General features: G+C 39.8%; 1 protein-coding gene across 2 annotated transcripts in view; it reads left to right on the forward strand.

Moving 5' to 3' along the window:
* Window positions 1-12,690, forward strand: part of LOC128423062 (transient receptor potential cation channel subfamily M member 3) — a 365,948-nt gene that overhangs the window by 23,045 nt on the left and 330,213 nt on the right. The window lies entirely within an intron of this gene.

Raw genomic sequence — 12,690 nt, forward strand, 5'->3', positions numbered from 1 at the left:
ATTAGTATTTTAGTATTAGTATTAGGCTTTCTTATTAATTAAATTTTTATTAATTTTCCAACACATATTAAAAGACAATACAAAACAATACAAAAACAAACAAACATATAAACACGTATAATTTCTTAACCTTCTTTTCCTTAAGCCTTCTTTCAGCGACTTCCCCATACCTCCTTTTTCTGCATCCCTGTTTTAAATCTTTCCAGCAACCCCTAATTTTAATTACTTATAACACTTCCTTTAAATCCTTTTTCTCATGTCCAATTGTTTGTCGCTGCAATTCTGTTTTGCATTACTCAAAACATTTTAACACTCATTAATTTTACAACAGTTCTTAAGATAAACTTTAAATTTCTTCCAATCTTCTTCCACCGTCTCTTTCCCTTGGTCGCGGATTCTGCCGGTCATCTCAGCCAATCCCATGTAGTCAATCACCTTCGTCTGCCATTCTTCCAGTGTGGGTAGTTCTTGTGTCTTCCAGTACTTTGCTAAAAGTACTCTTGCTGCTGTTGTCGCATACATAAAAAACGTCCTATCTTTCTTTGACACCAATTGGCCAACCATGCCCAGGAGAAAGGCTTCTGGTTTCTTAACAAAAGTGCATTTAAGCACCTTTTTCATTTCATTATAAATCCTTTCCCAGAAAGCCTTAATCTTTGGGCACGTCCACCAAAGGTGATAAAAAGTACCTTCAGTTTCATTACATTTCCAGCATTTGTTATTGGGCAAATGATAAATTTTTGCAAGCTTGACTGGGGTCATGTACCACCTATAAATCATTTTCATAATATTCTCTCTTAAGGCATTACATGCCGTGAACTTTATACTGGTGGTCCATAACTGTTCCCAGTCAGCAAACATAATGTCATGTCCAATGTCTTGTGCCCATTTAATCATAGCTGATTTAACCATCTCGTCCTGTGTATTCCATTTCAACAGCAAGTTATACATTCTTGACAAATTCTTAGTACTGGGTTCCAAAAGCTCTGTTTCTAATTTCGACCTCTCCACCTGAAAGCCAATTTTCCTGTCCTGTTTAAAAACTTCATTTATCTGGTAATAATGGAGCCAGTCTCTTACTTTGGACTTCAATTTCTCATAACTCTGCAATTTAACTTTTCCCTCCTCATACTCTATAATTTCCCAATATTTCGGCCATTTGGATTCCATATTTAATTTTTTCACTTCCTTAGCTTCCATCGGTGACAACCACCTGGGTGTTTTGTTTTCCAACAAATCTTTATACCTAATCCATACATTGTATAGGGCTTTTCTAACAATATGGTTTTTGAAACCTTGGTGGATTTTAACCTTGTCATACCATATATATGCATGCCAGCCAAATCTATTATTGAACCCTTCCAAATCCAAAATGTCTGTATTTTCAAGAAGCAGCCAATTTTTCAGCCAGCAAAAAGCCGCTGATTCATAGTACAGTTTTAAGTCCGGCAGGGCAAACCCCCCTCTTTCTTTTGCGTCAGTTAGTATCTTAAATTTTATTCTGGGCTTTTTGCCCTGCCAGACAAATCTAGATATATCTTTTTGCCACCTCTTGAAACAATCCATTTTGTCCACAATCTGCAATGTTTGAAACAAAAATAACATTCTCGGCAAAACATTCATCTTGATAACAGCAATTCGGCCTAACAAGGAAAGTCTCAGACTTGACCATATTTCTAAATCTTTTTTCACTTCTGCCCAGCATTTCTCATAGTTATCTTTAAATAGATTCACATTCTTGGATGTCAAATTTATCCCCAGGTATTTCACCTTCTTTGCTACCGATAAACCAGTATCACTCTGGAATTTCTCTCTTTCTGCAACTGTTAAATTTTTATCCAGTACCTTCGTTTTCTGTTTGTTCAGCTTAAAGCCTGCTACTTGACCAAATACTTGTATTAACTCTAGAACTCTTCTCGTACTAGTGTCTGGCTCTTGTAAAGTTAAAACTAGATCATCTGCAAATGCTCTCAGTTTGTACTGTTTAGCTCCGACCTGAATCCCTTTAACCAGCTGGTCCCCTCTAATCATGTTTAATAAAACCTCCAGGACAGATATAAAAAGCAGTGGGGATATTGGGCATCCCTGTCGTGTCCCTTTTTCAATAGCAAATTCTTCTGTAACCACATTATTTACAATCAGTTTTGCTTTTTGTTCAGAATAAATCGCACTTATACCATTCTCGAAACCTTGGCCTACCCCCATCCCTTGGAGATTCTTTTTCATAAAGCTCCAAGAGATATTGTCAAAGGCTTTCTCCGCATCTACAAATATTAATACTGCCTTGGTATTAATATTAACTTCCAGTAACTCCATAATGTCTATTATGTTTCTCACATTGTCTGACAAATGTCTTCCTGGAAGAAAGCCCGCTTGGTCTTTATGAATCTCCCCCACCAAAACTCTTTTCAATCTTTTTGCTAAAATGTCTGCAAAAATTTTGTAATCCACATTGAGTAATGATATAGGGCGGTAGTTCTTAACCTGGTTCTTCTCAGTCTCTGACTTTGGTATAAGTGTGATGTAAGCCTCTTTCCACGATTCAGGTGCCTTTTCCCCCTCTAAAATTTCATTACAAACCTCCTTCAATGGTTGTATAAGCCATTCTTTCAAAGCTTTGTAGTATCTGGAGGTTAGTCCATCAGGTCCTGGGGATTTTCCCAATTGCATACTTTGAATGGCTCCCTCAATTTCTTGATCAGTAATCTTCTGGTTTAAAATCACTTTACTTTGTTCAGAAATTTTTTGTAATCCGTATTTTTTAAGAAATTCTTCTATTTCTTTTTCATTCACCGGCCCTTGTGCATAAAGTCTCCTGAAATAACTCTGAAAACAGTTTCTAATCTCATTTGGTTTATAAATGTTCTTTCCTTCCACTTCTAGATTTGTAACCGTATTCTGTTTTTGTCTCTTCTTCAATTGCCATGCCAGAAGTTTCCCACATTTATCAGCCGATTCAAATGTCCTTTGTCTCATTTGTTTTATTTTCCATTCTATCTCTTGGTTCATCAAATCCATATATTGTCTCTGATAAAACTTAATTTCTCTCAAGATTTCATGTGACTTTGGTTTGGATCTCAATTTTTTCCCCCTTCTTTTATCTTTTCCAAGATCTTATCCTTCTTCTCATTATATCTCTTCCTTTTTATAGAATTCTGTTGTATTAAAAATCCTCGCATGACGGCTTTACTTGCGTCCCAAATTACTCTTTTTTCCACTTTTGTTCTCAGATTTATCTCAAAGTAGTCCTTCAATACCTTCTGGGCCTTTTTATACACCTCTGCATCTCTAAACAGGGAGTCATTCATCCTCCATCTAAAGGATCCAGCTGTTGTTATGTTCATTTCCATCTTTACGGCGTTATGGTCGGAGCAAGTCTTTGGGCAGATTTCCACTTTCTTTATCTTAGATGCCATTCCACTAGTTACCCAAATTTGGTCAATTCGAGTCCAGGTCATTTTTGCCTCAGAAAAGAAAGTTCCCTCTCTCTCAAGAGGGTTCCTTGTTCTCCAAATGTCAATCAGGTTCATGTTGTCAGTCATTTCAAAAAAGGTCTTAGGTAGTCTCCCATCTTTGGAGACCACCTGTCTTTGTGCTTTGTCCATGTTTGTAGAGACCACTCCATTCATGTCTCCCATTAAAACTACATTATAATCCAAATAGTCCATTAATGTCTCATGCAATTTCTTAAAAAATTCTGACTTCCCTTCATTTGGTGCATAAACTCCTATAATCAATAATTTTTCTCCTTGAACTTGAATTTCAATTGCCAAATATCTTCCTTGTTCATCTTTAAATACAAATTTAGGAGCCAACTTTTCCTTTGCATAAATCACCACTCCTCTTTTCTTCACTTTGTCCGATGAAACAAATTCTTGTCCTAATCTTTTGTTAATAAGTAATTTTCGGTGAACTCTGGTCACGTGGGTTTCTTGTAAACAAATCAAGTCCAATTGTTCTTTTTTCAAGATATGGAAAACCTCACGTCTTTTTCTAGGGAGGTTCAGTCCATTACAATTCCAGCTTAGAATTTGCAGAGACATCTTGTTATTTATTTAGTTATTCCTCCAGCTGCTCCCAGCAAGTCTTCTTCTGTTGGTGTTTTGATCCCAAAGGATAGGTTTGAAATGTCTGGTACTTCTGCTAGGTCCGTAGGTTCCGCCGTTTCCTTCAAAAGGTCCTCCTCGTTCCTTGCCAAAAATTGTTCTTTATCTTACACTGTTTTTATCTTGATTTTCTTTCCCTTATAGTTGAAAGACAGGCCTTGTGGGAACTCCCATCTAAATGGTATGTTGTTCTTTCTTAATAGGGTGACCAAATCCTTGTAGTAGGTCCTCACTTCCAGGATATATTTAGGAATATCTTTAAAAATCTGCACACGAAAATCTTCAATCTCAAGGGGTCTTTGAAAATGTAAATTTAATATCTTATCTCTCTCCTCCTGAGATCTCAGAGTTATCAAGCAATCTCTTGGGCTCTTTCTGTTTTGTCTCCTGCCCAGTCTGAAAGCAGTTATTATCTTAAATTCTTCTTCTTTCAAATCGTCCTGCCAAAATTCCAGAAATTCTTTTGTAAGAAAGTCTATCAAATTGTCCTTTTCATTTTCTGGGATCAATCTTAATCTCAAGTTTCTACTTTTCCTCTGTAATTCCATTAAAGACAGGGCCGCATCATGTTCTTCCAGCTTTTTACTGACTGGTACCAATTTTTCCTGTGCAGTTTCTGCAGAATTTTTTGCCTCTTCTGCAGAAATTTTGGCCTCCTCCGCAATCTTTCTAGTTATTTCATTTTCTTGAACTAATTTATTTATTGTCTCTGTATTTAAATCCAATTTTGTTGACAACTCAGACAGCTGTTTGGAGTTTTCAGTGCTCTGCTTTGTGAGCACTTCCAAAGATTCATTTATTTTAACTAATGCCCGTGTCACTGTCACTGTATCCATAGAAAAAGTTGTAGCAGCTGCAGCTGGGTTTGTAATTGACCCCCTTCTTTTAAGTTCAACTTTACTCTTAGCTCTTGTTGTTATTCTCTCTTCTGTTGGGCCAATCATCCCAAGGTCGTTCCCACGGGAATTACTTTCAGTTGGAAAATTCCACAAGCCTGTTCCTTACAGTAAAGATAATAGCAATTTCCCTGCAGCCTCTAGAGGGAGCAGTCCAAAGTTCCTAATGCAAAACAACAAGAGTTCCCTTCAAAGGTAACAAAAGTAACAACCAATTGTTAATTGTATCCAAGTAATAGCAAATTGTAACTTTCCAGAGTACCAGACTTGAAGCAAGTAGAGTCTTTACTTGTTATAAAAGGGCAAAACACCAACTTTGTAGCAAGCCTCTAGTGACAGCTCTCAGTCCCGGTGGCTCACTTTCCAGGCAGCCCTCCCCAAGGGTTGAAAACGGCAGAAATTTCCCCTTCTATGCTTCCTCCATGCAGGAAAGACAGATCAAAAATCTTCCCCCCCTGCCCCTGCCTGCTAGAGGGGGAATTAAGTCCAATGTCTGAGTCCGTCAATTTTTAAAGCTGCTTCCTGTCAAATTGCAGCCTCCTATTTCGTTGCTTTGGTTACATGCAGTCCGAGGAAGGCAGACTTCCTTATTTTTTGCCTTCTCCGTTTTCAGCCAATTTCTAAATGTTTTCTTTTAAAGTTGTTGTTCCTTCTTACTCACGGATAATCCAATTACGTTCCAAATGTCAGGAAGGAATCGACGCTCTCCGTCAAATGGCAACACGGCTTCACTTCGCGGGCTGGGTAGCGGCTCTCAGCACCGCGCTCCCCGATGCCGCTCCGGAGCCTTTAAAAAGACTCCTTTGCAGTGAGGGGGGGCGCTTAAGGTACCCACCGAGCCTCCTTGCTCTCAGGCTTCTGCGCCTGAGATTTTAGGGGTCCCCGCTTCGCCGTAGCGGTCAGACCCGAACTCGCGAAGCAGCCTCCCAGAGCGGAGCTCAGCAGGAGGCAGCCATTAGACGCTGGCGCCGACCGGAAGTCTCAGTATTAGGCTTTCTTACCTATGCTTCACTATGAGGTCTCAGTGCAGCTTGCAACAATATAAAAATAATGTGGTTAAAATGGTTAAAAGAAAGTATGGTATGCACTTGTCTTCTCAGTCATATTTTTTCCTTTGTTTTTCCGCATAAGGAAGTTCATACAGGTGAGGTGGGTTGGGGGAGGATAGGATGAGCAGAGGCTCGTTCTCACTGCTTGCTATTATGGACTATACAGATACAGAGAGGTGTGCTATGCCATTAACTATCAGAATTATTTTTTGAAATTCTTGGCTTTTTTGACAACCATGCTAAAGAAAAAATGGAAAAACACCTTAATTGGTCTGGTTAACGAACCCAAAACTTTAGCATGACTTTAGGTACCAAAGATGTACTGTATTTTTAGCATTCATGTCACAGAGGTCATATTTTGTGCACTTGAATAGGGTCTAGAACTTCTAAAACTAATTTAATTCTTTTTATTCCTGGGATTAGTCACCTTTTCAAAAGTAAAAAAGAAGTAGTAGGTTTTGCTTCATATAACAGATCCACTGTGTATTATAATTACATTTCATAAAAAAAGAACACTGAACTGTCTTCGTTGCTCATGTTCGCTTCCATCCCTTCTGAAATAATGAAGTATGGAAAGGGGATTGTAGCAAGATAATATCACAGCACCACTCACCTGGAACATAATTTAAGGTTAGGGATCTACATTTTTCTTTACTTTATTTGGGTGACACAACTGGTGAAAAATGTTGGTCTCTTTCTCCTTGATAGAAGCAGTATCACAGTGTTCATAGCTAAAAAAACATGAGCATCTTTTCTTAATCTTTAGCCATAGGCGCAGGTGACTTAGAACCACATTGACAGGGTCATATGCCAGTGGTGGACATGGCCAATGTATACTTGCCTGCACATGTACAAATCCATACACACCAAGTGTTATGCATTTCCTCATATACATCTATACAAGCACACACAGCACTTTCTCTCTGTGTGTAGGAGAGGGAAAACGCTGCCTTTTACTCAGCACAGAGCATTATGTTCCAGGACATTTCTCGTGGATCCCTTTAACAGGGTACCTGCTCAATTAAGGATCCAACCCAATGCCTTGTCCATAAATGTTGTGACAGTTGCTGCACACCAGACAATTTGTCCTCCCTGGCTTCTAATATGGGGACAAAATAAACCATAGCACAGTCTGGAGCTGCCCTGCCCCTTCCTTCTGGGCAGGCCCAGTGCCTTTTTTCTGGGGGGACTCAGGGAGACGCATGTGAATCTAAGTTTGGCCTCATTGAGGGGCAGTATTTCAATGTGAGAAGGAAATTGAGAGTGCCCCTAAACATTATTTTTTAAAAGAAAAAAAGCACTGGGCAGGCCCCTCAACATCTGGATGGGTGGTAACGTTCCATGTTTATCTCCCAATTGGGCGACCTCCGGCAGGCCACCATCTTAAATACCCGAGGGGGCTTGCTCCCCTGGCCTACCTCCTGAGCCACCCGATAGGCCCTCAAGGGTCCCACCCACTTCTAAAAGGCCACAGAGAGTTTAAGGCCAAAGGCCTTGTTACAGAGACAAGTTTTTGCCTAGTGCCTAAATATATACGTATAATGATGCTGTCAGGTGAGCCTCACTGGGGAAAGCATTCCACAAACTGGGAGCCACTACAGAAAAGGCAATGTTTTGTGTTTTCACCCTCTGAACCTCTCGTGGAGGAGGCACATGAAGAAGGACTTCATATTATGATTGCAGAGTCTGTGTCAGTTCATATGGAGAAAGGCAGACCTTGAGGTATTGCGGTCCTGAGCGCTTTAAGGCTTTATAGGATAAAACCAGCACTTTGAATTCAGCCCAGAAGCTAATTGGAAACCAGTGCAGTTTGGGCAAGATTGGTGTTATATGCTCAAACCATCTTGCCCTAGTGAGCGACCTGGCCATTAAATTCTGCACCAACTGAAGTTTTTCAACTGTCTTCAGAGGCAACCCCATGTTGCAGTAGATATTACCAGAGCATAGATGGCAGAAGTTAGGCTGCCCCTGTCCAGATAGGGGTGCAGTTGGGCCACCAGCCAAAGCTGATGGAAGACACTCTGCACCCCTGAGGCCACCTGAGCTTCAAGCAACAGCAAAGGATCCAGAAGTACCCCAGGCTATATAGCTGCTCCTTCAGAGGGAGTATAATCCCATCCAGAGCAAGCATGGGGTGCCTTTGAAAATTCTTTAGACGTTTCACTATGGCATGTGTTCAAAGTTGTATGCCTATTTTAGAACAGCTGTTCTGGTTACTATTATGTTTCTGGACACAATTCAAGATGTTGGTTGTTTTCTGGAAAGCTCTAAAAGGTTTGGGGAGTCCTGCCTCCTGTGCCATTCTTTCGACATTAAAATCTAAAACCCTTCTCTGCATCTCTCTGTGGACTAGATTGGTTTTGATCTGTGAGAAGACCACTTCCCTGGCCTAACACCCAGTTCCAAAATCTCTCATATGGAAGGTTCATTTGGCCCATCTTTTATTTGCTTCTGCCACCTGATGAAGACTAGTTTTTTTTTTAAGGCAGGCTTTTTATTAATCCTGGGGCTATTTAATGTACTCTTACATTTTAATAACTGTGTTTCTCTCTGATCTGTAAATTGTTTTTCAGTAAGTATGAATGCTTTGGGTTTCTTATGTTAACTACCTTGCATGCTATTTTATAATGGAAAGGTGGATTATACATTCTTAATACATTAAATAAACTGCACTGCTGAAAAGTTTGGCTCTATTGAACTGGGGGAAAACCTCTTGCTGTGCATGTGTTTCTTTCCATTCCATGCACACACACAAGCATTGTTGTGTTCCTTTTCAGAGGCTGCATTCCATCACCAGAACAATTAATGCAATGGAAACATAATACCAAAAGGTTAAGGTATTATAATAAATTAAACTTAAATCATTTTGCTTGCACTTCCTTTAAATCACACTTCGCGATAATTAAACCAGAAATTATTGCTTTGCATGCTGGTTTATGTATACCCTACTATTGGAGTGACACTGATGGATTGATGTCCCTTGTAGTTTTAAGCCAAAAAAAGGCATGGAAAAATATATGCTGTTCTTAGCTCTTTCTAGGACTAATAACTAACAGTAATTAATGAGTCACACTGTCCTGTTTGAAATTAATGAGATGGTTTGGATTAGCAATTTAAACAATAGGAGAGTTCGAGTCTCCTGCCTTTATTTTTATAAACTGAGAAATGCTTTAATATTATATCCTTTGTGTGGAGTTCAGATACAAGAGCACCAGGTCAAGTAAAGGTTCTTCATGAGAGGCTTCATAACAGGTAATTTTTATATGAGTGGTTTCTTGAGCCTGGGAAAATAGTTTTGAGTAAAAGAGGCTCTCTATGTCATGTTTTCCTCAATGGAATTGGTTTGAATGTGTATGGTTTCAAGACATAGATGAGGCAAAAATGACAATAGCCTGTTCTTTTGTTTTTTGCTGGCACATTATCCTTGTTGTGCAATGTAGTCTGTTACATAATACTACTTTTTAGATTATTATTATTTTTGTCCAAGTAATCTTTATTGGTGATGTGAATGTTTGCTCATTCCTCAGGTAAGGAAATGGAAATACTGTTGCAAATATGTAAATAGCTTACCATGAATCACCTTATGCCCATTTATCACTCCTTTCTTGGATGAACTTTGAAATGGATCTCAAATTTGTCAGGGGACTAGACCTCCTTTTGAGAGAGGGATGGTGTTATGAGTTTGGCCATCTTGATTACTGTGAATGAGCCTATTACCAGGCAACCGATGAGGAGTTTGGGACTTGACAGAAGGTTAATGTTTCCTAATGGCTGGGCATGTTTTCTTCCATCAAGTGAGAGAAACACTTTGGAGTGAGTTTGAATTTGTAGAGAGGACAGACAGTTAAAGCTTTTCCAAACTTACCTTTTGCCCTCTACTTTCCAGGAGCAAGTCAGAGCTTTAAAGCTCTGTGTCTGAGAGCTTTCTTTCCTGCCCTGGATCTCTCTCTATGAACTCCCGCTCTTTAAAGCTAAAGTGCAACAAACGGCAATTCGGGTTTTCTGCAGGTTGCCATTAGCTCCAATTCAGTGGTAAAGAGTGGGTGGGTTTCCTGGGGACAACTTCAGAGCAAAACAAAGATCGCTCTGACGTTGCACTTTAAAATGTCAACCATGCCTTGCAAGCACCAAGGAAAGGTACGTGTGGATAAGCCCCAAGTTGGAACGCTGTGTGTGCTGGGAATCTGATGCAGGATGACTTCACGAGCTCTTTCTTTTTCAAAGGAGTTTGCTTGTATAGAAACAGTACAACAGGGATTGGAAACATTTTTCCAGCCCAAGGCCCACCTCCCCCTCTGGGTCACGTTCTCAGGGTCCACATGCAAGTGAGGCCAGAGCAACAAATGGGAAGGCTACCTTTGTGCAGTAGGCTAGTTTCTGCTCACACTTGCACAACCCACTCCATCCTCCATCCAGGCACTCTCAAGGTCACAGTCCAGATTTATTTATTTTGGGGGGGGGGAGAAATCTGGCTATGAAGCAGGGCCAGTGAAGAGTGGGGCCTGCTGAGAATTCTGGAGGCCAGACAGATAGGCATAAAGGGCCCCTGCATTTGGCCCCTGGGCCCACACAATATAAGGATTGCCTATATCTCCAGTGTGGTCTTGTATAAAGGAAAGTACTGCCTGAAGTGGTGCCCCATTCTTCTCATCATTTAGAATTGAGAAGTTTTATTGGCCACCCAAGCACCTGTATTGTTAGAGTTGCTGGACTGCCATGAATGGTCCCATTTCCTATGTTTGGATTCTGAACTCAAATCTACAGAATTATGCCCGAAAGGTTAATTTAAGAAATCAGTACAGTGCACATTCTACACATGAGTTCACACTACAGCTTACAAGGTTCTTAGATACACAGGGCCGGCAAGGTGAGGAATCCGCCTCGAATGGTTGGACCCACAGGGGCATCCGATCCGGTCTCCAAGGAAGGCATCACCTGCTGCTACTGTGGAGGCAGCAACAGCTGCAGCAAACTCCTGTGAGGTGGAATCTGCTGCTGCCTCTTCAGCAACCCCCCCCCCGTGCCAGCCCCACAGCAGCCTCTTGGCAAATAGGAGGTGCTGCTCATCTTCTCCCCTCCTTGCTTCCGATATTGATTGTCCCTTACCCCATCTTTCCTAGTGGGGTGTGCAGCATTTTGTGGTTTACCTCAGGTGCCAAAATGAATTGGGCTGGTCCTGCAGAGACATAAGAATAGTTCTAGGTTACATGACACAGCATTGACTCAGCACCTGATCTGTCCTTCCTGCTCTGTTTGCACTTTAAAAAAGAAAAGAAAAAAGCCGACTGATGGCCGTTCTTCTTACCTTGGTGACTTGACTACCCATAACTATGGCCTGGGGAGAAATACGACACAGCCACTTTTATCATTCAGAGAAACTGCAAATGTACTTGCTATTCTTGATGTGGTTTCAATTTTAATTGTTCAGATGTACACTAATATCAACACATAAAGTGTTGTAACAGGTTAAATAAGTGAGTTTCTAATATTAAATCTGCTGGGTGCTATTTAATGCTAATATAATAATAATTATTGCGGTCCAATGACCCATAACATGGATTCAGAATAAAATACAGATTCATACAGACAACCCCCCCAGGGAAGGGAGACCGAAGTGTTATTTTTTAGTCATGGGTATGTTGATCTTTGATTCGTATGACTACTGAAAGAAAATTTGCCACGGCCACTGTGATATCATTGGATTTGTCATCCATAAGATATTTGATACAGTAGGCTTCAGACTGAACCGGCCAATTTGCCAATAGTGGTTTAATCAATAGTTCCCTAAATGCTAATATCTTGATCACACTAAAATTTATTTGACACTCCCATGGTTTTCAACTTATTTAAAAGAACCCACTAATGATATAAAACTCCTTAGATCTTGCAGGATGTTCGTAGCATCATAATTAACATGCTTGCTTTTATTAAGTATTTGCCTTGTCAAAGAAGATATTAATAACTGCTGCTTTCATAGACATCCTAAAGTCTACTGTAGAAAAACTGTTTTAAGATAGAGTGATGGGAGAGAAAATTGATTCAGTTTGCATTTAACAGTGAATCTATCTAATTTGCACTTTCAGAATCAATATGGAAGCTAAAACACAGCTGTCCTAAATTTGCACTTTTTTTTTTTTTTTTACAATGCAGTTCTCCAGCCAAGTAATATGCTGGAGAAATACATATCCTAGGATGATGTGTGCTTAAAAATGCATAAATTAGTGAAAATAACATACAAAGCATTATTTCAGGGAAATAGCATAGCATTGTGTTAGGGAAAATAGCATGCAAAAATTTGTAGATGAGAAGAAATGGGCACTGAAATGCTGGTGAATTTTCAAGAGGGCTTAAAAACAACAACACTGATGTGGAAATGTAGGAACCGAATTTAAGATTGGAAAAAAATGAGAAACAAAGATCAGAACTGGAATGCTTGGAATTATCATTCTAGTGTTGCTAATAGAAAGGTTTGCACTGTGTGGTAGGACTTTATATCAATACAACTAAACTCCAGCACACTACCAATGTGGAAAATATGGATCTCTTAATGATTCTACTAACAGTTGTCTCATATCTGACAACTCGGGTGACTACAGAATACCCATGTGTCATTTCTGATATTTCTGCACTTTTATGTTT

Source organism: Podarcis raffonei, chromosome 11 (genome assembly GCF_027172205.1).
Source record: "Podarcis raffonei isolate rPodRaf1 chromosome 11, rPodRaf1.pri, whole genome shotgun sequence".
Classification (NCBI taxonomy): domain Eukaryota; kingdom Metazoa; phylum Chordata; class Lepidosauria; order Squamata; family Lacertidae; genus Podarcis; species Podarcis raffonei.